The sequence below is a fragment of the Elephantulus edwardii genome, unplaced genomic scaffold, assembly GCF_000299155.1.
Source record: "Elephantulus edwardii isolate Elephantulus edwardi_28Jun2011 unplaced genomic scaffold, EleEdw1.0 scaffold00031, whole genome shotgun sequence".
Lineage (NCBI taxonomy): Eukaryota > Metazoa > Chordata > Mammalia > Macroscelidea > Macroscelididae > Elephantulus > Elephantulus edwardii.
Window position 1 is genome coordinate 18,289,332 of NW_006399781.1, and position 9,885 is coordinate 18,299,216.

Consider the following 9,885-nt stretch of genomic DNA (forward strand, 5'->3'; position numbering starts at 1 on the left):
CGCCTCCTTCTCCGGCAGAGCATCTGGTGGATTCGAGCCATGTTCCTCTGGGATTGCAGTGCAGCTTCTTGCCACTAGGCCACCAGAGCTCCCTGCTCATTTTAAAATAAGCTTTTGAACCATGTGGCAAGTGACTAAAAATAATTACATTTGGTGTTTTACAATCTTCATTTATAAAAATCAGATTTATGAAAACTCTTGAGATATACTGAGCAATTTTTTTTCAGAGTCAGTCCTCTTCTGTAATAAACATATACGTTTAGTATAATTGTGGAAAGTTGTTCACAGAGTTTTACTGTTCTACAGTGAGGTCTGTCTGATGTTGTAATGAGAATCTTGGGAGACCTTTGTTGAAATAAGAAGCAAATTCGTATGTAGCTTCATCATAAGCAACCTCTTCATCATTAGGATCTACTATGGTTTCATCATATACTTGTTGGTTGTCAGTAGCTTTGGGCACAAATTTGGGTGGAGTTTTATCACCAATAGCCTCTCTTTCTTGAGTTTTTCTTAGCCTCCAACTTTGCGTTCTGCTGTTGCTGCTTCCGTTGCATGAATACTAAGTGTCGCCTTTGCTTGCTCTTAATCTCCAAAATACTGAAACCAGCGGGGAAAGGCAGCTGCTTTTGGAGGGTGGACTCCACATTCCACCATCCCATCTCCAGAGTCTGTAGTCTCCTCTGGTTCTTCATTTCAGGCCTTTCTTCTCATTGCTGCTCTAACTGCTGGCTTTTGCCATCATGTTTGCTCCTTTGCCTCTCTTCCTTTTTTTTTTTTTATTCTTTATTTTCTTCTTTTTTTAAAAATTTTTTAAAAAATATGGAACGCTTCACGAATTTGCGTATCATCCTTGCGCAGGGGCCATGCTAATCTTCTCTGTATCGTTCCAATTTTAGTATATGTGCTGCCGAAGCGAGCACTCTCTTCCTTTTTTTATGTGTGTGCCTCTTGCTATGAACTGCTCCCTGAGAACTGACTCCAGAGGTTTTGGTGTGTTGTATTTTCATTTGTTTCATGTTTTATTTCTTCTATAACCCAATCATTTTCTAGCTGGGTGTTATTTACCTTTTATATGGGTGGTTTTGCAAGTTTTACCCTCTTGTGGTTAATCTCTACTTTTATGAAATTGTGGTCTGAGAAGATACTCTGTATTATTTCAATATTTTAAAAATGTTTTAGGCCTGCTTTGTGTCCTAATATATGATCAATTCTGGAGAATGTACCTTGTGCACTTGAGAAGAAAGTCAACTGAGTTTTAGTTGGATGCAATACTTTGAATACATCTGCAAGGTTGAGTTGACTAATCGTATAGTTTAGATCTTCTGCATCTTTGTTAAGTTTCTTCTGAGTTGACCTATTCTTTGGTGAGAGTGGTGGGTTAAAGTTTCCTACCACTAATGTGGTGCTATCAATTTCTTTCTTCAGTTCTGTTAATTGCTGTTTTATGTATTTTGTTGGTCTATCATTTGTTACATAAATGGTGACCAAGATTATATCTTCTTGATCTACTGTGCCTTTAATCATTATTTAATGCCCTTCCTTATCTTTTATGGTGGTTCTCATCCCAAAGTCCATTTTATCAGAGATTAGTTTGGCCACTCCTGCTTTTTTGTGGATGCCGTTTGCTTGGTATATTTTTTCCCCCAGCCTTTGATTTAGAGTCTATCTTTCTTTTTGTTTTTTAGATGTGTATCTAAACATATTGATGGGCTTTGTTTTTTTATCCATTCTGCTACTTTTCCCCCCTCTTAGTTGGAACATTTAGTCCATTTATATTAAGTGTGATTATTGACAGGCCAGATTTTATCATTGCCATTTTGTTGTGTTTCTTTTTTTGTTGTTTCTTGTTACTGTAGTCCATCTACTTTCCTTTGGTGGCTCTGTGTGAAGGACTTCCCTTAAAATTTCTTGTAGTGTTGGTCTTATTTTTACAAATTCCTTAAGTTCCTTCTTTTCTAGGAGTGACCTAATTTCTCCTTCATATTGATGGACAGCTCTTCTGGGTACAAGATCCTCCTCCACTGGCAATTTCTCTCTTTCAACTTTTTGCATATGCCATCACATTGTCTTCTTGCTCACATAGTTTCTGCTGAGAAATCAGAGTTTAATCTTATTGCTTTTCTTTTTAAACATGTTGCTGCAAATGATGCCAAACATGTTCCTAAACATGGTTGTCAATTTAAAAAGTGTGCGGCAATGTGTTAAGTGGCACTGTTTTTCTCATGGTGCTTTAATTATTCTTTCTTTATCTTTTAACTTGGAGAATTTTACTATGCTATATTTTGATGTGTTTTTTTGGGGGGAGGGATCTAGTGTATTTGGTGTTCACTGAGCTTCTTGGATGTGGATTTCTTAATTTTTTCATAATACTTTGGAATTTTTCTTCTAGTATCTCTTCAACAATCTTCTCAGTGATTTCCCTGTCCCTCTCATGTTCTCAAATTCCAATCATACATATGTTGTTCCTGTTGATGTCATCTCACATAATTCTGATGTTTTCTTCATTTTCTTTATGTCTTATCTCTGATTTTTCTTCTAGTATGTTTCCATTGAGGTTCTTGTCTTCCAGCTCACTGACGTTCTGTTCCGTGTACCCTGTCCTGTTTTTTTGTCTCTCCAGCATGTTGGACACTTCTGCCTTTTAAGTCTTAATGTTCTGGATGGCATTTTCTTGCATTTCTGTTATTTCTAGTACTGTGTTGGCTGTACCTTCTCTGTCCTGTGATGATTTTTTAAGTTATTATATCACTATCTGTCGTTTCCATTCTTTCTTCTACCTGTTTCACTTTCCTCTGTAGTTGTTCAAGTTTGATCTTCATAGATAAATTTTGTCTAGTTCCCTGTCTCTGGAGTGTTGGTTTTCATAATAACTTCCATTATTTCTTCTATCTTTTGCACTGTCTTCTCTACCTGTTCAAATAACTGCATCAGCATGATTCTTCTGGTTCTCTGTGTATGGGGGTATTCATTTGGTCTGTAATATACTCTATCTTTTTAGGAGAAGGATTATTTTGGTTTTTCATGATATTTGATCCTGCCTGCTGCTTTCTTTGTATTATACAAATCTTTTTGTATAATCTTTTGTTAGGTTGTTACAAGTGTGTAATGTCCCCGGGGAGGGTGATATTCTGTGAAGAACCTGTATATGAGTGCTCCCCTGATGGTCCATGGACCCAAAGTGGGGTGAGTGTTATTCTCCGGAAACTGCATCAGGTATACTCTTGTTTCCCTTTGTTGTTGTTATGTGCCATCGAGTCGTTTCTGACTCATAGCGACCCTATGCACAACAGCTCTAAACCCAGCTCTATCCTGCGCCAACCACACAGCCTCTGACACACCCATCCCAATTACCCCAGTCACCGAATCAATCCATCTCATAGAGGGTCTTCCCCTCCTGCGCTGTCCCTCCACCCTCCCAAGCATGATGTCCCTCTCCAAGGACCCGTCCCTCCTGGCAACATGTCCAAAGTATGTCAGACGAAGCCCCAGAATCCTTGCCTCCAAGGAGCAGCTTGGTTTAATCCTCTCCAAGATGAATCTGCTTGTTTTCCTGGCAGTCCATGGTACATTCAGTACTCTTCTCCAGCACCACAGCTCAAAAGCATCCACTCTCCTTCTGTCCTCCCTAGTCATTGTCCAACTCTCTGATGCATAACAAGCGATTGCAAAGACCATGGCCTGTATCAGGCGCACCTTAGTCTCCAGAGAGACACCGTTGCTCCTGAGTACTTTAGAGAGGTCCCTAACAGCAGACTTTCCCATCGCCATACGCTTTTTGATTTCCTGACTGCTGGTACCAAGAGTGTTGACTGTGGAGCCGAGCAAAGTGAAGCTGTGAACACTCTCAATCTCTTCGTCATCCATCCTGACGCTGCCAATTGGTCCAGTGGCGAGAATCTTTGTCTTCTTGACGTTGAGCCTTAGTCCATACTGAAGGCTGCAGTCCTTGACCCTTCGCAGCAAGTGCATGAGGTCCTCCTCAGTTTCAGCAAGCAAGGTTGTGTCATCTGCATAACGGAGATTGTTAACAGAAATTGCAAGCCTTCTCTGCATGTTGCAGTCAGGAAGGTTCAAGAATAGAAATACCTGGATTACAAAGCACACAAATATATTATCCATTGGAAACCGAGTCATGTCTACTCCTATTCCCCTTTGGCTTAAGATATTCCAAGCCTTTTCCACATGTTGTAGTCAGGAGGATTCAAGGACCAAAGTCAAAGCATATTTTTAAAAAAAATGTGTGCTGCTCTTCACATTGCTTGTAGTAATTTGGGACTCTTGAAATAGCTCACTAACCTCTTCTAATTTTCTTCTTATTCCAGGGTTTTCACTAAAATTTTTTCCCATTTCAGTTATCATTCTAGTAAACCCACAATTTACAAATTTGGATCTGTTTCCATTTTGCTGTGTCCCCATGACTGCTTTACTTTGAGCCAATGTGAAGCTCATTATGCAGAGAACAGACTAACAGGGACATAAAAGTGGGTATAGTCAGACCCAGTCAAAAAATTATTATAATAGCAGAGGAAAGAGATGATAAGAGCTTGGAATTGGGCAATGGTGACAGAAATGAAGAAAAACAAACATATTCAACAGATATTCTGAAGATAAAATCAGTAATATTTAGAAAGGAATGTAATGTAAGGGTGAGGAGTGTTTAAAGAATGACTTATTGGTGTTTGACTTGTGTGTTTTGATGGATAGTGGTGACAGATTTTAGAGAGAAGATCTAAAGATTGATACTTCAAAATGTTTACTTTGCAGTGCCTTTCAGGCAGTTAGAAAATATATGTCAAACTAGCAATTGGATATAAAGGTCTGAAGCTCAGAAATACCTGGGCTAGAGAAAGAAATGTATAAGCCACCTACCTACAAGTGGAGTTCTGTAAATCTTGGTCAAAAGGAGACTACTTCAAAAAAAAAAAGGAGACTACTTCCAGTAAGAGGATAGACTGAGAAAAAGAGTGCTTTGAGATAGTGTCAGGTAAATTATTATTTTAATAGTTGAGCAGAAGAAGGCACATCTAAGAAAGAAGAAGCCAAAGGACGAGGAGGGATGCATTAGGACACAATAAATACCAGAATAGAGGTCTCCAGGATGTGAATAGTCAATAGAATTTACTGCGGGTCAGAGAGAACCGTGGGGTTGGAAACACATCTGCTAACTGAGCTACAGGAATATCTTTGATGCTGACAGTGAAGAAGGTGAAGAATGAGTGGGACGTGAGGCTCTCAAGGCAGCAGGTATGTATGTATCCTTTTTGAAAGTAGATAAATTTCCATGTACTAGCAATTCTAAACCATGATAGTGTTATTACAATTGATGGTTATACTCTAAGACAAAAAAAAGTCTTCATTAGAGATAAAAATGATTACTGACTTAACTAATGTTCCTGTCAATAAATCTGGAGTGTGTGTAAATCGTGTTTTCAGAGTGCTCTTAGATTATCTGTTACCAGTGAAATTGGTTACTCTCTAGTCAACTGGCTTATGGTGACCCTGTGAATGTTACAGTAGTATTTTGCACCACAGAATTTATGGTGATTGATATTGTTGGAAGTAAATTGCCAGGCCTTTCTTCTGAGGAGAACACTATGAGTACAAGCAAACTTCCCTCAGCTTTTCAACTTGTAGCTGATCACCCCTTTGCTCCACCCAGGACTCCTTTACAACTAACTGCTGTAATGGTTAGCTGCTGTTGAATTAGCCCCTCAGTTCATAATGATTCCACATACACTAATACCAGATCACTGTGATCCATGGAATTTTCATGGGCAGTTTTTAAAATTAGCTCTCTAGGTCTTTCTTCCTAGCTTGTCTTGGACAAGAAACTCTATGAAAACCTATCCAACATTATGGTAACACTCTTGCCTCCAGTCATAGATGGAGGCTGGCTGCGCTTGAGGTGAGACTGCTGCCACTGAACTATCACTGACTTCTGATTTGATGCTCAAAACACCAAAACAAACAAGCCAACCAATCAAGTTGCTTCCAACTCATAGCTGCTGTAAGAAACAGAGTAGACCTGCCCCATTTGGTTTCCAAACCTGTGATCTTTTCCAAAATAAGCTGCTGCATCTTTCTTCCATAGAGTGGCTGGTGGGTTTGAACTCCTGACATTTCAGTTAGCAGAAGAGCTCTTACCCTGTGCCACCAGGTTCTAAGGAATGCCATTGTAACTCATCAAATAGATTTTTGACTCATTGTGCCCCTATGAGACTGAGTAGAACTACCCTATAGAATTTTCTTGGTTGTAATTTTTATAGAAACAGGTTGCTGCTAACGCCCTAGGTAGGTCTGAATTGCCCACCTTTGGGTTAACAGCTGAACCCTTGACCTTTGAACCACCAGGACTCTGGATTGGCTGCTAACCCACAACCACAAGCTAAACTTAATGCTATAAAGGAGATGTTGCCCAGACTTTAAATCTTTATAGGAGCAAACTGTCCATTATTGTCCCATGAAACATCTGATGGATTCACACTACTGCTCATTTGTTTTGCAACAAAACAAGTAAAACACTACAGAACTTGCGCTCCATAGCTATTAACCCACTGCCTTTGAACTGATTCTGTCTCCTAACACCCTCTTCCAAGTTTCCAAGGCAATACGTCTTTGTAGGAGGAGACTGGCCAGAGTTCTACAGAGTGGCTAGTGGAATTAAGCTGCTACAACCCAACAGGTAACACACCACACCACAGTTAACCTCTCTCTTACTTTCTCTCTGTCTCCCTCTCTTTCTCTCTCTCTCTGTGTCTCTTTCTCATTGCCCTGTAGTTAGAACAGATTCATAGATGACCATTGGTTTTTTGAGGCTATAAACTCTAAGAGAGGATTGCCCACCTTTCTCCCTTAAGCCATTGGTGAATTTGAACCACAGAGAGACTTAGATTTAGAGTTCGCAGCACAACTGCTTATAGACTAGACCAGCTGCCCTTCCTGTATTCCTAAACAGACAAACAGCTAGCCAGCTGAAAACTACATTTCCCAAATGTCCTTGCAGGTAAATGTGGCCACCTGACTAGTTCTGGCTCTGCAGTATAAGTGGAGTGATAGATGTGAACACTGTATTTTAGATTAAAAGGAGATTGCTTACTCTCCACTTTGTCTTCCTCTTTCCCACAGGCTGAAGCGTGGATGTGGCCATGACCCAGCTTCAACCGTGCAGCCAAGGACAACATCCTAGAGATGATGAAGCAACAAAATGGGAGGAAGCCAAGTCCCCATTTGACCTGATGGACTTGAGCAGACTCACCATTCTGGACCTCTCATCTCTGGTCTTTCTTTCACATGAGAAAGAAATTAACTGTACCTTGTTTAAGCCACTATGTTTTCTTTTTGTTTTTGTCACAGCATCAAACATCTTAACTATAGTTTAAACAATTCTCTCCAGTACCCAGTCTGGCACCTTATAAAGAATATTTCATAAATTTCTGCTAATTGATTGAACAACTAAATTGCTAAAATCTAAGATTGTAAAAATTGTAAAAAGTGAGTCTGAAGAGGCTGGTATATCTTTGTTAGGGATGTGGGCTTTATATTGCCTACAGTTAAGACCCACAAGAGGATTTTGTTGTTGTTTGCGCTTGTTTTTTCCTTTATCTTTTTCTTGTTATTTGAGTGATACAATTGTGTGTTTGGTTGCTTTTTTTTTTTTAAATGAAAGTTTATAAAGAACCATTCATTCATTGTTGCACGTTTTCCTCCCTCTTTCCCCCTACACCCCCACCCCCAGTTCGCTTTTTCCTTTGGAAAAAAGTTCTTTCATTGTTACACAGTCCAACACACCACTACCACCACTTTACTATGCAACTCTTATTCTGGACTCGAGTGATACCGTTTTAAAGTAGGGACTTTGCATGTCATCCTTGCGCAGAAAACATACTAATCTTCTCTGTATCGTTTCAATTTTAGTATATGTGCTGCCGGAGAATTGTGTAAGTTTTGGGCTTTAAAAAAAATGTTTGCTAATGCCACCTGCTGGCAACTTGAAGCATTGCAGTCCAAGCTTGGCTAATTCCTCACGCAAAAATCGACCAAGCGCCTGTTAAATATTGTGTTACAAATAAACCTCAAAACCCACTAATGTCAGTGAATTTCAACTCATGGTGACCACAGAGTTTCTGAAGCTATAATCTTTATAGGCAGAGACTGCCCATCTGTCTCTCATGAAGCACTTGATGGATTTGACCGACTTCCCCAGAAAAGTTCTTTTATTTTTACAAATTGTTGTTTCTAGGTGCCATCAAGTTGATTATCATTGATGTCGACCTAGTGAGCGACAGATAGGAGCCCTGCCCTATCCTGTGCCATCTTCACGCCCTCCACCATGCTCAAGGACATTGTTGCACATCATCTTGTCTGAGGGTCTTCCTATCTTTCACTGACCCTCTATCTTTTCCAGCATGATGTCTTATTTTCAAAGGAAAAAGATATCATGTTGGCCTCTCTTGACAGAATACCCAAAAAATATGAGACAAGTTTCATTACCCTAGCCACTAAGGAATATTTTGGTTGCACTAAGATGAACTTGTGTAAATTAATTACAGACCCTGTTACAAATGTTCTTTTTATGTGCTGTTAGAAACCAACTCATAACTCAGTCTCCAGAAGCTGTAAATCGTAGAAGAGGGAGATTGCCCATCTTTCTCCCACAGAGTGGCTAGTGGATTTGAACTGCGTGCTTTTGGGTGGGCAGTGCAGCTCTTCACCAGCACTAGGCCACCAGAACTCTCTACTAGGAGGAATTTAAGGTAATGAAAGAGTTTGAGGCAATAATTGGGAACTCATTTTGTCTCTCTTTGCTGTTGAGTTGGTTCAAAAGCACAGCTGACCTCTACTGGATGTCCAAGGCTGTAAATCTCACAAAAAAGGATTGCCCATCTCCCTCTGTGTTGCAGAGAGGGTGGAGCATTTAAACCACCAGAGAAGTTCAGTCTTTGGGTTAGTAGCGTGGCACTTTAAGGACTACCCCACTACCACTCCCTTTGAAGCAATCTCTGGATCATTCTCTGTGACTACTGTTGTTGTGTATATAAAAAGTTTGGAGATGTGGTTGTAGTGGGAAGTTTTGATGGCTTGGTGTTGTGTTGTCATTGTCATGATTGCTTGTTTTGGTTTTTTATTTTTCCTGTCCTTTGGTACTGATAGTCTCAAAATGCTCCTCCCATCCTTTTCTTCTTTGATTCTTCTCTGTTTGAATTGTTGTTGTTGTTGTTGTTGTTGTTGTTATGTGCCATCAGCTCATAGCATTACCGTGTACAACAGCCATAAACCCTGCTCTGTCCTGTGCCAATCTCACCATCTCCGACAAAACCACCCCCATTACCCAAGTCACTGATTCAATCCACCTCATAGAGAGTCTTCCTGTCTTGCGCTGTCCCTCCACCCTCCCAAGCATGATGTCCCTCTCCAAGGACTGGTCCCTCCTTGTAACATGTCCAAAGTATGTCAGATGAAGCTTCAGAATTCTTGCCTTCAATGAACAGCCCGGTCTAACCTTCTCCATGATGAACCTGTTTGTTTTCTTAGCAGTCCATGTGATATTCAATACTCTTCTCCAGCACCACAGCTTAAAGGCATCAATTCTCCTTCTATCCTCCTTATTCATTGTCCAGCTCTCTGATGCATAACAAGTGATTGCAAAGACCATGGCCTCTATCAAACACACCTTAGCATACAGAGTGATACCATTGCTCTTCTGTTTGAATTAGCTCAATATCAGCTGTGAAAACTAGGCCAGGAGCTGACTGTGGAACAGACCACCAACTACTCATATGCAAGTTCAAGCTGAAGTTGAGGAAAATTAAACCAAATCCAAGGCAACCAAAATATGACTTTGAGTCTATCCCACCTGAATTTCAGAACCATCTCAGGAACAGGTTT

The 9,885-nt window shown here is 40.1% G+C and overlaps 1 pseudogene; it reads right to left on the reverse strand.

The window, feature by feature from the left end:
* LOC102852054 overlaps positions 1-711 on the reverse strand; it is a 4,600-nt pseudogene extending 3,889 nt beyond the window's left edge.
* Positions 712-9,885: the final 9,174 nt, after the last annotated feature.